This window comes from Penaeus chinensis, chromosome 38, assembly GCF_019202785.1.
Source record: "Penaeus chinensis breed Huanghai No. 1 chromosome 38, ASM1920278v2, whole genome shotgun sequence".
Lineage (NCBI taxonomy): Eukaryota > Metazoa > Arthropoda > Malacostraca > Decapoda > Penaeidae > Penaeus > Penaeus chinensis.
The window spans coordinates 1,935,528-1,940,527 of NC_061856.1; the positions used below are offsets into that span (position 1 = coordinate 1,935,528).

The 5,000-nt window shown below is 39.4% G+C and overlaps 1 protein-coding gene across 1 annotated transcript in view; it reads right to left on the reverse strand.

The window, feature by feature from the left end:
• LOC125045810 (relaxin receptor 1-like) overlaps nt 1-5,000 on the reverse strand; it is a 93,899-nt gene that overhangs the window by 67,724 nt on the left and 21,175 nt on the right. The window lies entirely within an intron of this gene.

The following is a 5,000-nucleotide window of genomic DNA, read 5'->3' on the forward strand; positions in this document are numbered from 1 at the left end:
AAGGGGAAAGAAAGAGAGAGGGTAGAAAGAGAAAAGGGAAGGGGAAGAGAAAGAGAAAAAAAAAGAAGAAGAAAAGAAAGAAAGAAGGAAAGAGAGGGGAAGAGAGGGGAGGGGAGAGAGAGGGGAAGAAAGAGAGAGAAAAAGAGAAAGAGAGAATGGAAAAGAGAGAGTGAGAGAGAGGAGAAGAGAGAGAGAGAGAGAGAGAGGGGGACAGAGAGAAAAGAGAGAGGGGGGGGGGGGGGAGAAAAAGAGGGGAGAGGAAGAGGAGGAGAGAGAGAGAGAGAGAAGGGAGAGGAGAGAAGAGAGAGAGAGAGAGAGAGAGAGAGAGAGAGAGAAGGAGAGAGAGGATGAGAGAGAGAGAAGAGAGAGAGAAGAGGATGAGAGAGAGAGAGAGAGAGAAATAAAGAAAAGAAGAAAAAAAAAAGAAAAGAAGAGAGAGAGAGAGAGAGAGAGAGAGAGAGAGAGAGAGGAGGATGAAGAGAGAGAGAGGAGATGGGGAGAGAAAAAGGGGGAAAAAAGAGAGAGAGAGAGAGAGAGAGAGGAGATGAGAGAAGAGGAAAAGGAGAAGAGAGAGGAGAGAGAGAGGAAAAAAGAAGAGGGAGAGAGAGGGGATGAGGAGAGAGAGATGAGAGAGAGGGGGAGTGAGAGAGAGGGAGAGAGAACAGAGAGCGAGAGAAGAGAGAGAGAGAGAGGAGGAGATGAGAGAGAGGGAGGAGAGAGAAGAGAGAAGAAGGGGACGAGGAGAGAGAGAGAGAGAGAGGAAAGAAAAGAGGAGAGGAGAGAAAGAAAAGAGAAGGGAGAAAGAAAAGGAGAGAAAAAGAGAGAGGGGAGAGAGTGAAAAAGAAGAAGAGAGAGAGAGAGATAGGAGGGAAGAAGTGAGAAGAGAAGAGGGGGGAGAGAGGAGGGGAGAGGAGAGAGAGAGGGAAAAGGAGAGATTGGAGAGAGAGAGGAGAGAAAGAAAGAAGAGAGAGAGAGAGAAAAAGAGAAAGAAGGAGAGAGAGAGAGGAGAGAGAGAAGATGGAAGGGAGAGAGTGGAGAGGAAAAAAAAGAGAAAATTTAGGAGAGAGAGAGAGAGAAAGAGAAGAGAGAGAGAGAGAGGAAGAGAGAGAGAAAAAGAGAGGAGAGAAGAGAGGAGGAGAGAGAGAAAGAGAGAGATAGGAAGGTTGAGGAGAGAAGAAGAGGGAGGAAGAGAAAAAAAGAAAAGAGAGAAAGAGAAAAAAAAAAGGAAAAAGGAGAAAGGAAAGATTGAGAGAGAGAGAGGAGGAGAGAGGAGGAGAGAGAGAGAGAGAGACGAGAGAAGAGAGAGGAGAGAAAGAAGAAAAAAGAAAGAAAGAAAAAGAGAGAGAGAAAAAAGAGGAGGAGGAGGGAGAAGAGGGGAGAGAGGGGAAGAGGAGAGAGAAAGAAAAGAGAGAGAGGAAAAAGGAAAAGAGAGAGGGAGAGAAAGAAGGGAGAGAGAGGAGGAGAGGAGGAGGAGAAGAAAGAAGGGAGAGGAAGAAGAGAAGGAGAAAGGGAGAGAGAGGAAGGGGAGAGGAGAGGAGAGAACGAAAGAAAAAAAGAAAGAAAGAAAGAAAGAAAGATGGTTTATGGGGGAAAGTAATATCAAAGAAAACCAAGTGTACCAAAATATTTTTATGGCTAGTTGTTTTGGGTGGGATGGAGGGTAGAGAAGAGAAAGAGAGAAAGGAGGAAGGGCTTTATTTCGTTGTGTTTTAATGAAAAAGTTGATGTAAATGAAACGAATGTGAAATTTTGGCTTTATATGTTACATGTGCTTATGGTTTTTAAAAGAGATGAGAAAGGTAAGCATGGATTTGTCTCTTTTTTTCAAAAAAACAAAACCGTTCCATAATATTTTTGAATCTGTGCTGGAAACTTTTGTTGTTCTGAATTATGCAGGAAAAGATCAAGGAGATATACAATGCAGTAATTTCATTGTTAAGTTTTTTCGTTAGCCGATGAAGGTCACTTACACGGAGCAATAACTACACTTCTGGCCCACACTTTTCTTGTTAACTGGTGACGCGTCTGCGTTCGGCTAACTGGGAAGGTTTACAGGTTACGAATGCGTTTGCGAGAAAAGATGCACTTTTCAAGACCAAATAGTATGTACTGAAACCTCCTGCTATGTGGGAAAGTAAATACTCAAAGAAAACCAAAGGAGTTTACACAGAATCACTTTATACGGCCAAAAAAAGCAGCAACATTAAAACACAGGACGTCGAGCATGGCAGTCGGACCGATTAAGGTTGGGGGAGTCTCCGAGAGGGTTCCAGGTGGTAGGCAGCGAAGCAGTCAAGGCACAGTGCCACCTGGCAGGTCCGACAGGTCTTTGGGTCGTGGTCCTCACCCCCGCCGCTTCAGGGCATGCCGGCGGCAGGGCCTGGACTTCTTGCCTCCGCTGGAGAACCTCCCGACGGGGTACGGAAGGTGCAGCAGGGGCAGGGCTTGGGGGTCGAGGAGCAGGCTTTCAGGCCTTGGGGAATGAGACATTGAAGAGGAGGATTGAGGGCGAAGGCGGAGGCTCTCCCTGGCGCGAGGGTTGGGGCGCGTCTGCCTCCGTCAGATGCTCGCAGGGAAGTGGCATCTCGACCACGTCCTGACATCGCTGGCGTCCTTGCTCTCCCTGTCCTGCCGAAAGCGAGCTCGGCAGGACACGCACAGGAGATGAAGGCAGCTCCACGCACAGGGACGATTCGGTGCCTTCTTCTGTTTCTCCCGAGTCCTCTCCGATGACCGCCTGGGGCGCTGGGAAGAGACACGTCACCTTCTGCTGTGTCCTGGACAGAGCCCTCTTCGCCCCGACCGTGCGAGGCGTAAGGCCAAGAGACACGTAAGTAATATGGTTGAGCCTCTGAGGACTCCAAGACAAGGCGTCTGCTTTGATCGGCGTGTGGAGGCGCTGACGAAGCCCCTCCCGCTGGCGCTTGGGCGAGCTCGCTGTCACCAGAGGGGCGTAGATGACGGGCTGTGGCCTGGGAGAGTCCCATTTTCTCCTGAGGGAAGTGTAGCTCGCCATGATACTGAGACGACTGGACTGAGGGAAGTGAGACCTGGAGAGACCAGCCGTTGGACCTTATTTAAGACCCGTGCACCGAGGGGACTTGTGCGGGGAAAGGTCACGTGAGGTCAGCTCGACCTTAGGGCATCGACGGAAATGACGCAAAGAGACAAAAAGGGCTTAGATGTTTGCGCAATTCTCAGGCGATAAAAAAGTTGTTTACATTTCATAATTTAATTAATTTCTATATTACGATGTAAAGGCCATTCAAAACAGACACATTCCTGGAAAACATGATTATAAAAAATAAAGAACCCTGCAAACTGAATAACAGAAAGCAGAATAAATAGAGAGACTGATAAATGAATGCATAGACGAATTAGTGAATACGTATGCAAATATGTGAATAAATGGATAAACAAATCGATAAATAGGTAAACGAATGAATGGATGAACACAAATACAAAAGAAAATGATTAGAAAAGTGAAAAAAACAGCTCAATAATCAAAGCCATACATAATAAAAAAAAAAAAAAAAAAAAATATACAAATAAATGAGTTAAGAAACATAGATACAAGAGAAAAGTCAAATAAGGAATTAGACAAGCAATCAAAAAAAAAAAAAAAAAGATAATATACAAATAAATGAGTTAAGAAACATAGATACAAGAGAAAAGTCAAATAAGGAATTAGACAAGCAATCAAAAAAAAAAAAAAAAAGATAATATACAAATAAATGAGTTAAGAAACATAGATACAAGAGAAAAGTCAAATAAGGAATTAGACAAGCAATCAAAAAAAAAAAAAAAAGATAATATACAAATAAATGAGTTAAGAAACATAGATACAAGAGAAAAGTCAAATAAGGAATTAGACAAGCAATCAAAAAAAAAAAAAAATGATAATATACAAATAAATGAGTTAAGAAACATAGATACAAGAGAAAAGTCAAATAAGGAATTAGACAAGCAATCAAAAAAAAAAAATGATAATATACAAATAAATGAGTTAAGAAACATAGATACAAGAGAAAAGTCAAATAAGGAATTAGACAAGCAATCAAAAAAAAAAAAAAAAAAGATAATATACAAATAAATGAGTTAAGAAACATAGATACAAGAGAAAAGTCAAATAAGGAATTAGACAAGCAATCAAAAAAAAAAAAAAAAAGATAATATACAAATAAATGAGTTAAGAAACATAGATACAAGAGAAAAGTCAAATAAGGAATTAGACAAGCAATCAAAAAAAAAAAAAAAAAGATAATATACAAATAAATGAGTTAAGAAACATAGATACAAGAGAAAAGTCAAATAAGGAATTAGACAAGCAATCAAAAAAAAAAAAAAAAAGATAATATACAAATAAATGAGTTAAGAAACATAGATACAAGAGAAAAGTCAAATAAGGAATTAGACAAGCAATCAAAAAAAAAAAAAAAAAGATAATATACAAATAAATGAGTTAAGAAACATAGATACAAGAGAAAAGTCAAATAAGGAATTAGACAAGCAATCAAAAAAAAAAAAAAAAATGATAATATACAAATAAATGAGTTAAGAAACATAGATACAAGAGAAAAGTCAAATAAGGAATTAGACAAGCAATCAAAACAAAAAAAAAAAAAGATAATCAAGGAATGAAAAGAGACATGGTCAGTACATTAATTAACAAGCAATCATAGAGTAAACACATTCGGTTATGAATTGGGAAATTTGGGGAAAAATAAATGAATAAGTAAAATAGAAGGATAAGTAAAAGTGGATTAGCAGTCAAAGAGAAAAAAGAAAGGAAAAATGCAAAGCTTTTCATACCAAAAGCCTTATATATATATATATATATATATATATATATATATATATATATGTATATATATATTGATATTTATATTTTCCTTTTTTTTTCTTTGAAACACTCATTATTTTTTTTGACTCGCATTTTTTCGCCAAAATTCTTTTTTTTTTTATTTCTTTTATTCAAAATATGACGGTTATTCATTTTC